General features: G+C 37.2%; 1 pseudogene; it reads left to right on the plus strand.

The window, feature by feature from the left end:
- The first annotated feature begins 6,555 nt into the window (after positions 1–6,555).
- Positions 6,556–12,092, plus strand: LOC113360131 (annotated as a pseudogene).
- Positions 12,093–14,311: the final 2,219 nt, after the last annotated feature.

The raw sequence follows: 14,311 nt of genomic DNA on the forward strand, positions 1-14,311 counted from the left end.
ACTGCTTATCTCGTCGACTGGAAAATCACCATCTAATGCTTAATGCGGAACATGACTGTCCCTCACTAAGCAAAGGACTTAATGTTGATAGTGGATTTTAGACAAAGGTCAAAATCGTAAAATCATGATACTGCATGTTTCTAACCCGACTTCAGGAACGCATGTGACGATTCATGATCTACGATCCGTGAACCATTTCACGATCTCTGATCGAGTTCCTCTCAGAGCCATGATGAATATGATTCTCAAAAGGCCTCCCACTAGCTGAGCGCTCGATGCTGCGCATTTCATCATGAACCTCTATGTAGAGTAACATGATTGTGTGGTCCTCCTACATAATTGTTTGTTGAGAGGGCTTAACGCCTTCAGGACGTCGGCGACACTCGTTGTTCCCTGACTACATAGAGAGACCCGCCTCTACATAGAAGAATGATTGGGCGGTCCTCCTACATAATTGTTTGTTGATAGGGATAAAACGGCTTCAGGACGTCGGCGATACTCGTTGTTCCCTGACTATGTAGAGAGACTGTGTATAGATTCAGGCGGCTCTACTACATAATTATTTGTTGAGGGGGCTAAATGCCTTCAGGACGTTAACAACGCTGCACGATTGTTCCCTGACTATGCACCTTTCAGAACGAGTATGATGCTTCAACTATCTCATATCTCGGTTCTACAATTGATTAATTTTGCCGTGACATTCACCACTGAATTCCTAGAAAATAATTTATTTTATCTCATTATTCCGATTTCATGATCGAATCCACGGCTGATCTCATGGAATGGTAATAGATAATTTTATTACTCTGATTCTATGGTCGAATCCACGATCCCATGGAATGGTAATGCTCATTTTATTATTCTGAATCCATGTCGAATCCACGGCTGATCCTATGGATTGATAATAAATAACTACTCACCTTTATTACTCAATTTCATGAACCATTCTCCACTGAATTTCGTAAATTAGTAATAAATACTCAATAACCGGGCATCTGGACCATCACTGAGTAAGCCCCAAGAATGACCAGTGTACTCGACAATGATGCATGACCGAGCACTCGAATGCACGAACGAGCATTCGAAAATATGGACAAACGAGGAATCCTACACAAAATAGGAGAGAGAAAATAATATTAAAATAATAAAAGTGACGCCTAGGGGACCGGGCCCACCGGCCGGCCAGTCATGCCGCCGTGGCCGGTCCCCCGCGTCTTTTTCCTTTATTTTATATTATTTTATTATTTTCATGAACTCATGAAAACTCCTTCATTCTAGCATTTTTCCTTGTTTGAGCAAAACTCATGGTTTCTCCATATTTTCACGGTTTCATGAAAAATAATAAAAATACGGAAAGGTGTTGCGGGACTGGGCAACCTAGCCGGCCGGCCATGCCATAGACGTGTCCGGTCCCACACCTTACAAACACTAGTCTTTCATAATTATTATTTCCCTCATCTCATGAAACTCCATTAGTTTGAGCAAAAGTCATGGTTTCTTCATATTTTCTTAAATATTGCTCAAACCATGAAAAAGCCAAAAGGTCAGATGGTCACATGACCAACTAGGCTATTCACGAAAAATATTAAAATATTATTATTTTAATATTCTCAAAAATTGATGAAGCGAGCAAAGTCCTACATTGCTCATTCGAGCAAAATCAAGAATTTCAATCAAAGATTCAAACTCTTCTAAAAATCCAACATACACCGGAAAATACCGAACATTATGGTGACACGGGCATGCTCCCTTGACCGACCAAGGGAAGCCCTAAGGCTTGCAAGGAGCCGGTCCCACACGTTTTCACGATTTTGACCTAGTTTGCACAATTGCTCATATTGGGTCCAAACTCTTTCCAACCAACTTGGAGTTTGCTCAAACGGACATCAGCTGGTCCCACAACCACCAAGGGACGGTCTCATGCCCTCTTTGTCGGTCCCTCACTTCTCCCTAATTAGGTTTTATCACCTGACGCTCACACGGGCACTATTTAATAAATGATGAAACCGGCATTTTATCATCATTCTTTCACCAACCGGTCAACTAAGGACCCTGGTGCGCGCTCACTCGAGCACTTGGGCACCACATGGTCGTCCGTCATCCCATATGATCGGTCCCTCCCTCACTCATGACCTATTTTCAGCAATTCATCAATTAACGAACAACTGATCAAAAATTAGGGTTTCGAACAAACGCTTCATAAATCATCATTCTGAGAAAGTTCAAACACTAATAAACTTATGTTGATCCAGCAATCAACATCTGGATTAATCATATAATATTTGGTAGTCTACCAATATTTTCATTAATATTTTATTGGGTCACGTTACCAATAAATAATCCGTCGAATAGAGCAATACTTGCTCAGTTACTCGAATATTGATCCAACTATGAATATTCAGTAATTTATCAATATTCAGTGATTCTTCGAATTGAGCAATACTTGCTCAGTTGCTCGAATATTGATCAAAATCTATCAACATTCAGTAATTCGTCGAATCAAGCAATACTTGCTCAGTTGCTCGAATATTGATCCAACTATCAATATTCAGTAATTCGTCGAATCGAGCAATACTTGCTCAGTTGCTCGAATTTAACAGTATTTGCTCAGACGAGCAATATCAACATAAGAACACGTATGTTCAATGCATGAATCACTGAGCATTCGTCACTCATGCTCACTTCAACAAAACTTAGACCCATCGTCTAATCAGTCAACAACTGACTAATTAATACACGTTTGCCTTGCAGACTTCACAAATCATGAGACATCAATCATGTCACATGGGGGGATATTACTTAGGGTTTTGGTCTGGCGGCCTACGACACATGGATTCATCCACGATGAGAAATGTGACTAAGTCGTGCAAACGGTTGAAGGAGTTAGCAAAGTAGTGAGTGGACGGTTAACCAAGTCTCCGCACGACCTTGAACTGATTTTACCACGATTTCCCACTTTCTCACTCTTTCACTCAAGAAACCGTCACACTTACAGGGATCAATGTGTTTATTCTGACAATATAAATAAGTCTTTGGATCCATGATTGATACAGGACAACAGAACTTACTTTGAACTCAACAGTTCACAGAAAACTTGCAGAAACCTTCAACACATCCACAATCCTTGATCATCATTGATCCCACACAATTCTCATCTTCCCTCCTACAGATCAACCCATCTCCCTCTTTATGACCAAATTGACTCTGGAACGACCATTGACTTGGTTTAGGCCGGAGTCCTACAGATTGATCTCTCGAATCTAAGCACTCCCTTTGCAGTGCATCTGTGTGAGGTTGAGCAGTTTGCTCGGTTGAGGAGTCTCGACAACACGTCCGTCTCTTCAATTCCCTGAAAAACCAGCAAATCGTTTTTCCCCATCTACAGGTATGGTAATGAATGATCGATTTTATGCATGTTTTGCAAGGGTGTACATATTGGTGCACCAGTGTAATTCCCATGAAAAGAAGGTGTGGTTATAAATGATCGATTTTATGCATGTTTTGCGGGGGTGTACATATTGGTGCATCAATGTAATTTCCATGAAAAAGTAGGATGAGTATGGATATCAATGACCAATTTCTTGCATGTTTTATAGGTGTGTACAAAGTGGTGCACATGTGAAAAAATGACTGCATAAACTTTTGAAAATTTTGTGCTTGTGTACTTTTTTGTACACATGATATAGTGAAGCGTAAATAAAAAAAAATTAAAAATTAAAATCATATAGTCATATGAATATACTTTTTATAGATCTCGGAAAGAGTTTTATGAATATATAAAGTTTGTGAATTTTGGACGAGCGGTTCGAAAGATAAATTATTTTTCGATTGTTTTTTAATTATTTTTATATTATTTAAAATTGTTGATATCATTATGAATCATTGTAACTAAATTGCAAATATTTGGACAAAATTATAAATCATAAGGATTATTAGTGTACTTTTCATGTTTCAAATAAATAAATGATTAATTTGTACCTAGTTGAATGGGTATGGACTAACTAGTCTATTTGGATGGGATTCTGGACCAAACCATATATTTTTTCCTAATTATAAACTATCTAAGCATAGATAGATAGGGACGTTATTTTTGTTACCCATTCCTAAATCTTAACCTTAAAAATAAAATTCTCTCATTTTCTATTGAAAAAAAATGAGTCATATTAATAGGAGGAAAAGATTGGATTTGAAGAAGGATAAAAATGAACAAAATTTTAGTCAATATATGGTCAAAGTCAATCTAAGTGATAAAGAGGAATTATTTTTGAAATGCAAACCCCACCCTATGTAATCTAACCACACTTTAATTAAAAAAGAAAGAAAAAGTAATAACCTGCAGCTTTCACGAAATTGTTAATCAGATCATTAGCATAAAGCACCGTTGAAGCTTGAGCTTTTAAATTCAATATGAAATCCCTACAAATCAAAATCAGTCTGACAAATCAATATGCTATCGATATGATGACAAAGCAAAATATTATTTCAATCTTCAAAGAGAGTGGACACAAAGCTTAGCACATTTGTTATTATGGACGACAGATGGGTCATTCCCATCGAAGGGGATTGATTTTATGTTAACGGGAGATATAACATCTGAACCATAAACATAAAAAGTGCAAGTCAAAGATGATGATAAATTTGGATGAGAATTGAATGGTTTTTCATGATCACAGTAGTGACGTGGACTCATTGATGAGGTTCCCTACGTTTATGATTTATGACAATGAATTGTCACTTCCGTTCTTATGTATTATCTTAGAATTAGGAAGAAAATGAATTCTGATTTTTATTATTTGATGATTGTGAGATAAAGGATAAATTAGCCATTTCATCTCTTTTTCAAGAAGTCAATCCCTTGTCTAGAATTTTAATTCCCTCCTCAAATCCATTTTTTCCCACGTATTATTACAAGCAGAGAAACGGTCTTGTGAAATCTAAGCGGGCAGTCACTTCAAGTCGTCAGTTCTGGCACAATAATATTAAGTCTACAGGGGCTGAAATCCCGTGAAATTTCCCGGTAGACACAAATCTCAGAGCGCCCCATATACCCTCCTCCTACTGGCTCCAGCGGGTCTCAGGGGTTGTCTCACACGACATTCAGCCCCGGGATTTTCGGTTGTAAACGTAGCATCACTCGTTCTGGCATAGCACAAAAAAAAAAAAAAAAGAAGGAAAAGAAACCGGAGAAACAACCCTGTGAAATCCAAGCGGACAGTCACCTCAAGTCGTCAGTTCTGTACACAGTATAACACGCTTCCTTGCAAGACACGCTATTTGTGTGCAAGCACCTTTTCCTCTTTCACTACTGGTTAAAAAGTAATTTGTGCACCCAATCCTAAAGGTGGGTATACAACCCCAGTGACGTACCTAATTTCAAGCCCTATCTTGGATTGATTCAGATGTAGGCATTGTACACCACGATATAAGTCAGTATACGAACCAAAGAGGGGTAATAACTGTTGGTTCTGGCATTCGAAGTTAATGGCTGTCTAGTTTTTAGGCCAAAAATGGTAAAATGTTGCTTTTTCAAACGCTAAACATATACCTCCACTGTCAAATGTGATCCGAAAGTAAAACCTTTTTGCGCCATCTAGAAAATCAAAAACTTTCGCGAAAAACACTAATAAGTGATGTCGCAAAAGATCTTGGAATCTTGCAACAATGAACAACACTTTAGACGTATCAAAATAATATTTAAAGAACTAATCCGAAACAACTCTACCGAAATAACTTGACGAGGGCAGAATCACAGGTTCAATAAGTTGTCCTTAACACATTAGTTTGCGGGTATACTCGAGTTGAGTAATGCTAAATCCGTGTAGAAAAGGGACTTGGTGCATGGCATACGCGCTTATCGCATGGGTCAAAATATGTATTTTCACCCATGCAAAGATGTGTTCAGGATAAGACTGCCCGATATAACTTGAGTTAGCACAACGCAAGTTACCCTCTCTTCGAACTCAGCAACGAGGATGGAAAGTAAAAACGCCGCACAAATAAAGGAAGAAGATAATAAAAAGAATTGCTTCTTGTGTGTTTTGAAAACAGAATTTCGAGTTGTATTTATAGGATGAAATACTTGAAAATCAAGTTAGGTTTTGGTTTTCTTCAGAAACAAGTAAAACACGTAAAAAGAACTTACCCATAAATAAAACTCTTAAGAATTAATTTTGGAATTAATTTTCTAAAGAAAACTCGCCAAAAAAAAAGAAATCCGTGTAGAAAAGGGACTTGGTGCATGGCATACGCGCTTATCGCATGGGTCAAAATATGTATTTTGACCCATGCGAAGATGTGTCCAGGATAAGACTGCCCAATATAATTTGAATTAACAAAGGAAGAAGATAATAAAAAGAATTGCTTCTCGTGTGTTTTTTTAAAAGAATTTACCCATAGCATACACGCTTATCGCATGGGTCAAAATATGTATTTTTGCCTACCCGCTCCACTCACATTGTTTTATAACATATCCATAAGAATATGATTATATATTGGAGCTTCTTCTTTATTATACCCTATGTGGGACTAAAGAGAGAATCATTCACTCATAAAATGATCAAGTATCCTTGGACCCATAGGTCACTTGATCAACCCACACCAAGACCAAAACATTTTTATTTAACTCATTTTTCTCCAACAAAAGATAGTCCACAATCCTGCTGATGTAGTAGAATTTATGAATAGTAGTGATGATGATGATGGTAATGGGGAAGGAGAAGAAGAAGAAGTGAAATGAAAGCCAACAACAAGAAGAAAAGCCATTGCAGATGCAGTCTATTGTTGCAGTAGAGGTTTCTAATCATGAATCACAAAATCAAACATCGGTATGTCGTAGTTTTTGGAAAGCAGGGGATTATCAAGTTCAACACACCAAATCTGCTCATCCTCAAGGTTTTTATCTCTTTATTATCTCCCTCGGTGGATTGTTCTTAAATTCCTATTTGTTTCCAGTTTGAATCAGAGCTGAAGATTTATGATTTTATTTTCGTATGCAGGTCAATTAGAGCATGCTCGTGTTCATCCAAAGTTTCTTCACTCGAATGCAACTTCTCACAAATGGGCTTTCGGAGGTTATTTTTCTGTTTTATTTTATTCCTCTTTATACAGATTTTGTTTGACATGATAAAATGTTTGGTATAAAAACAGTGTTGGAGTACATTAATGTAAAATTGTGGTTTCTTTGATGCAGCTGTAGCAGAGCTATTAGACAATGCTGTTGACGAGGTAATCAAATTGGGGAAACCTATTAGAGCTATTTGATTGAGATCCTAAATACGCTGCCCATGGGGCACACATCACGACCATGATATGCTGCCGTTTCCTCTGAGCAGTAGATTCACATAAATTGATTTCTATATGAATTCCTTAAAATTATAATGTAATTTGTTTCTTGACATCTTATTGCATACAGTGTGTAACTAGTTGCTAACCGTATTCTTGCAAACAGATCAGCAATGGTGCTACTTTTGTGAAGGTTGATGAAATCTGGAATAAGAGGGACAATTCCTCCGCCCTGCTTTTCTTAGGTACAATGTTCTTCTTTCCATTCTGTTGTAAACTTGTACTAGTATAAGAAGTCTTAGTTTATGAAATCCTAAGATTGGTGATGTTCTTGTGAAGATAACAGAGGGGGAATGGATCCGGAGTCTATGCGACAATGTATGAGCTTGGGGTACTCCTCAAAGAAGGCAAACACAACTATTGGACAGTGTAAGTTTTCTGGCATCCCTTATGACTATCTTTGAGCTGACATTTGGAAGAACCATTTCCCAATCTATTTCGCTAAAATATACAAGGCCCAGTCCCTCAATATGTAGTAGAAAGGTAAATAGTCATTTTCTGATACGTTATAGATTGTGAGAGGTGGAGAATCTAGAGATTATTGCAGCAGAAGTTAGGTACTATATGATGCTTTGGACTTTTACAGAAGGATTTGTAGTCAGATTTGCGTTGCGTAGACATGATAGCTAATTGTTTCTTGTGTTCCAAAGTTTATTAGTGGTTTCATCTTCGAATGTCAATATCTAGTATGTCTTCTTGTTCTTGTTATTATGTGTTCTTTACTCAGAATAAGGGTAAACATTCTGCAAATGGTAATGGATTTAAGACAAGTACCATGCGATTGGGTTCTGATGTGATTGCTTTCAGCCGCGCGGTTCGTGGAAGGTAGTAAGATTATAACTTCTTATAATGGTTTCACTTGTACGGTGATATCTCTATAACCTATGGACGTTGGTCATGTTTGGCATATCAATCTTTGTATAATACCATATATTCTAGTATTTATCTTTCATAAATTTCTTAACACCGTTAATGTGTTTTGTTTCTTGTTTTCTAGCCACGTAACTCAAAGCATAGGTCTTCTTTCATACACTTTTTTGCGGAAAACTGGGCAAGATGATGTGATTATTCCAATGGTCAGTCATTTTTCAGTGGTCTTTTCTTAATATTAGTTGTTGTTATCCACCCTACTTTATAACTCTTATGTGTTAACGATGCAGGTGCATTTCAAAATCAGTGGAAGTCAGGCCCATTCAATAGTATATGGTTCAGAAGATGACTGGTCTAGCAACTTGAATCTTATCCTTGAGTGGTCACCATTTGCTTCGCAAAATGAACTTATGCAACAGGTACATTGAATATTTGAAGCTTCGTCATAAAGTCACCATACCCATTGACAGATAATCTTAATTTCTTCAGTCCATAGTTTGCATAAAAAAGATGGTGTTTTTAATCAACAGGTACATTGAATATTTGAAGCTTCGTCATAAAGTCACCATACCCATTGACAGATGATCTTAATTTCTTCAGTCCATAGTTTGCATAAAAAAGATGGTGTTTTTAATTAAGTTCAGATCCCACATAGAAACCCCCGAATTTCTGAAGAATCTTTATGGTGCGAAATCGATCTTTTTTTTTCCTTCCTCTGATCATTAACATGAATAAAAAAGTTCATCTTAAACTTGGTGCGAAATCGATCTTTTTTTTTCCTTCCTCTGATCATTAACATGGTGCGAAATCGATCTTTTTTTTCCTTCCTCTGATCATTAACATGAATAAAAGTTCATCTTAAACTTTATCATGGTTTTGTAGTGGTTATCCTAAGTAATTTTAGTGCCATGCATCGGTTAAATTTTTTTTTTATAAAGGCTCCTTAGGTACAAGCTCATTGATGAAATTCCATAAGCATTCCACCTTTTTATCATGCTACAGAAATTTTCCGTTTATTAATCAAATATGACTAACTTTGTAGTACGGTTGTTGAAAACATTCTTGGAATACCGACGAAGAAAAATGCATTCTATGTTCTTTTCACCTTTTCAGTTTGATGATATTGGAGTTTGTGGAACAAAGATTATCATATACAATTTATGGCCTGATGATGATGGATTTATGGAACTAGATTTCAACAATGACAAGGAGGTAATTCAGAGTGTGATATTGTCATTCAGTCAATGTATGATTTTAAAATTCCATATAATGGTATTTAACTTGCAGGATATTTGTTTACGAGATGAATATCCATCTGAAAAGGTGTCTAGAGGACAATCATATGTGCACAATGAGTTAAAATCTCATATATTTTACCAATTTCGTTTTTCATTGAGGGTACGAATTTATATCATTTCTCGTTATCTGATGGCTGTCCATGTGTTTGTTTTTACAAAAAAAAAAAATGATATGGTCAAGAAAATTTTCTGCAGGCATATGCTTCAATTTTGTACCTCAGGAAATTTACAGATTTCAACATTATAATTAGGGGCAAACCTGTTCAGCAGTATATCATTGCAGAGAACCTCAACGTTACAGAAGTGTTTAAGTATAGACCTAAACTTGGGATCGCCGGAAAAGAGGTCAGATATCTCAATTGTTTGACCTGAGGATACAAAATTATTATTGCAGAAATTAGGGGAAGCGTTTTCTTAGGTATCCTTGTTCTTGTTTCACTTATTCGTTGCAGCTTGCTCAGCGGTAGAGTTAAGTCAAGAAATAATGTTTTATTTTTCAGTTTTTTTTTCTACTTTTGCACCTGCTCCTGATTTCTCCTTGTAGAAAAAATAAGTTAGATTACTTTTTTGAGTGAAGATTCATCATGCATGTAATCTAACTTATTTTACCTGCTCCTGATTTCTCCTTTTTGCCGAGTTCCTACGAGGCTTTGCCAATTTTGCAGTTGTATGCTTTTTTCATGGGTGGCAACCTATAAATTTTTCCATGTTTAGGTGTCAGTGGAAACAACAATGGGATTTGTGAAAGAGTCCCCTTTACTTGGAGTAACTGGATTCAATGTCTATCATAAGAATCGCCTTATTAGAGTATGTGTATTTGAATGATTATTACGTACTTTCAATAACTAGCTTGACAAACCCTATGAAAATTGTAATTAACGTGTTCTTTTTTTTTTTTTTCTTACCTCTTCAGCCTTTCTGGAAAGTCACTGCTGATCATTCCAGCAAAGGGAGGTGTGCTGTGGGTAGGAATATTACTCCAGCCTTAAATATATTACCGACAATCTCTTCGGAGAATTCTAAATATTTATCTATTTCTTCATTGAATTCGTTATAGGTGTTCTGGAAGCAAATTTTATTGAACCCACGCATGACAACAGGATTTTGAAAGATCGGCTCTGTTTCTCAGGCTAGAAACCTGGCTTAGACAACTGATCCTCAAATACTGGTCTGTTATACTGTCTACTATGTGTAGATGTTATTTTACATTTCTGATGTTACTTGTAGACTCTCAAGCATGACCCGTACTGGATAATGCAGGGCAAATAAATGCCATTTGGCAGGATTTTGGTCTCCAATTCCAGATACTCGTAGTAGGCAGAAGGAGCTCAGCGGAAAACAACCAATTTATAGAAATAAAAAAGCTGGTTTGAGGAAGGAGTGGCCTTCCCATCAACATGACATTGATGTGTCAGATTATTCTGTAGAAGAAATATATTTGGATCAGCCTGCTGTCGCTGGACTTGCTGCAATAGCTGACGTTCGGCATGCGATTGGCAATGCAGAACACATAGCTGGTGTTGCTATGAATTCTCATGAGGAATCACCTACTGCACTACAACCTAGTAGGCAGGAGTGGCCTTCCTATCAGCATGACATTGACTTGTCAAATTATTCTGAAGAGATATATTTAGATCAGCCTGCTGTAATTGGACTTGCAGCAACCCCTAATGCTCGACATGAGTTTAGCAATGCACCACCCATAGTTGGCATTGCCAGGCATTCTCATGGTGATCCATCGTCGCTAGTTGCCCTTGTGGCGGATTCATCTACTGAACTATCTATCATTGAGTTAGCAGCAACTGTAAGTGGTCATATATCAAACCTACTATCCAAAATAATGCTGATCCCTTGCTTCCCTTTCTTATAATTAAGGAAATAATGCTGATCCCTTGCTTCCCTTATTTATAATTAAGGAATTGGTTGGTTTTAGATGCGTCTTTGTGATTTCGTATGCATTATCTCTTGCGGGGTTGAGAGCTTTCTTAGGTACAATTTACACTTACATATATGTAGCGTATTATTCTTGACATTCGTAAATTATCACTCTGCAGGGTAGTACTTGTACAAATGGGGATTCTTTAGATGGTTCAAATTCTCAAGTGATTGATCAATTATGTGAAGAGAACTTGAAACTATTCATGAGGTAACAGTTTCCTATCCATCTGGCACTCATATGCTCATATGCCTATAATAATCCCAAAGAATCCAGTCATCCACTTTTATGTTGTGCACTTATTTGCTGACTATATAATGCACAGTACATACACTTAAATGTCAGCGCTTACGTGAGAATTTGGAAGTTAATGTAAATTTTCGTACCGTTTTATCAGGTGTGATGAGCATAGACAGAACGAGATTGCCTTGAAAAACGTGGTAAATGAAATGTTTTTTTTTTTTTTTGGAAACTTTCATTTATGGAGCTACGAACCATTACAGTAACTGTGTGTTCATAAATTTACTCATTAGGTTGAAGACTTGGAAGGAAAATTGCTAGAAGCAAAAAGTAGACATTCTCAAATTTCTTTGTACCTTGAAGCTCTAAAGAAGCAAGTGTTAACGGGACACCAGAAGGCAGTATAAATCTCTTCAGTGTCGGCATGAAATTACTTTTGCCAGAATTTGTATTCGGATCAGAGGGTGTGTTCTGTTGACATTGACCTTAAACCAGTTTGTTGTATAGTATGTGGATCGGTGAGTTTACCTGGATCTATTTTTTGTAAGCCTTTTGTTTGAGCATTGACTGTAGTCGCAGGAAACCCCACAAGTACACCCATAGAACAAATCTTAATAATAATTAAGCCAACAGTCAGAGATATGATGATCAAAGTGAGCAACATGTTTGTTTTCTCCACTATCTAGAGGCAAATCAATGCCTACCTCTATGTAAAGGTGGGCCCCACTTTTCTAGATGTTTTTTTTTTTTTGCTAAACCTCTATATATTTTTTATTTCTTTTTGTAAGTTAAAATCTATTCAAAGAAACTAACTTACGGTGTTAGGGACCCTTACATCTTGAAAAGTAGAGCCTTCTAATGTAGAGATATGATGCTTGTACCTTGCATTAGATTTATCTATTTTTAAGTTTTGCAAGATACAAATAGGTGGACTATTGTCCCAATTAACGAAATTAACAAAGGTTTTGGCTTCCTTAGCAAGTGTATCAGCCACTTGATTTGCAAGTCTAGGAATATAAAAGAAACCCAAAAAGTTTTTGCATTTGTTGAAATCACATTTTACTTCATCCATAAGAGCTTGATTTTGCCATTCAATTTGAGAGGGTTCTCCATTCAAATAATCATATAGATTTTTGCAATCTTCTTCAATGCGGAAAAAATTGGACCATCCTTTTTCCAGTGTCCATATAGCTCCCTGCAACAATCCTATGGCTTCCGCTTCTTCAGGGGTAGTTGTTGTGAAGGAGCCTGCTCTTCCTTGTTCAAAGTCTCCTGGATTTCGACCAATTGCTCAGATGGGGAGTCCAAAATGAAAGGTACTGGTAAGAGATCATCCGTTGCTCGTTTCTGCACCTTAAGATTGGAGCCATATTGATCGATTTGAAGCAATTTATCTGAATCCGAAACCAAAATGCACAATCCCTCAGATGATGAAGAGGAGGGAAAGTCAGGAATTGCAAGTTTAAATGAAGACTTGGGCTGAGTTTTAGGAGATGCAATAGATGGATGAATTGGATGCAAATTATGATGAATGGAGCTATTATGAGGTGCAATGAACGAAGCATAACTAGAACCTACAGAAGCTGGAGAAGATAAGTTTTCCTGCGCATCTTCAAAGGAAGAAGAGGAGAATGATAATCTTCTTTTGACCACATTAGGAACCGGAACAAGAATATGGCTATTCGGGTTAACCGGAGCAAGAACTGGCTCCGATTCAAGAACCAGGTTTTCTTCGTTTGGTTCCATAGAGTTGATAACTCGATAAGTCTCCGAGTTACCCAATCTAACCGATTCATAATTCGACCCATGCAAAGGAATGAAATTTTCAGGGAGATTAAAAGGGAAAGTACGCTTGCGTAGAATTGTAGTAGAGGCTAAAGGCATATCTTCGTTGTAAGTAACCGGGCCTAAGACTTCATAAGGACGATCTTGAATTGGAATATCAGTTTCTTGATTCACAGATATTGGATGCTCTTCTCTGAATAATTCATATAATATTTCTCTGTTGCCAGGAATATTCAAGTAATTTTCAACAGACTCTATATCACCATGCGCATCTGTATTATCTTGGGGATTCCAGATTTGAATGGGAGGGTTTTTTAGCCAAAATATATCATCAGCAGGGCCAGGTGAATGCATCGATATATCATAGATATCTTCCAAAGGTCTATGCTGTAAGATGGCACATTGATTGATCTTGTGACCAAAACGAGCACAATGAGAACAAAATTTTGAAGGTAAGTTATGGTAAGTAAAAACTAGTTCTCTAACAGGGTATTTATAGATGGGGCAAAACGATTTGATGATTTTCACGGGATTGAGGAGACGACCGTACGGAGGAGACTCCTTGAACCGAGCGAAATGTTCAAGCTCACATAGATGCACTGCAAGAAGGGAGTGCTTTGAATTCGAGAGATCAATCTGTAATACTCCGGCCTAAACCAAGACAATGGTCGTTCCAGAGTAAATTCGGCCACAGGAGAGGATGGGTTGATCTGTAGGAGGGAAGCTGAGAAATGTGTGGAATCAATGGTAATCAAAGATTGTGGGTGTGTTGTGAATTCTGAATAAGATAAGTTCTGAATGATTGAATCTCTGTTGAGAGTAATTACTCAGATGTTGAGTT

Source organism: Papaver somniferum, chromosome 3 (genome assembly GCF_003573695.1).
Source record: "Papaver somniferum cultivar HN1 chromosome 3, ASM357369v1, whole genome shotgun sequence".
Classification (NCBI taxonomy): domain Eukaryota; kingdom Viridiplantae; phylum Streptophyta; class Magnoliopsida; order Ranunculales; family Papaveraceae; genus Papaver; species Papaver somniferum.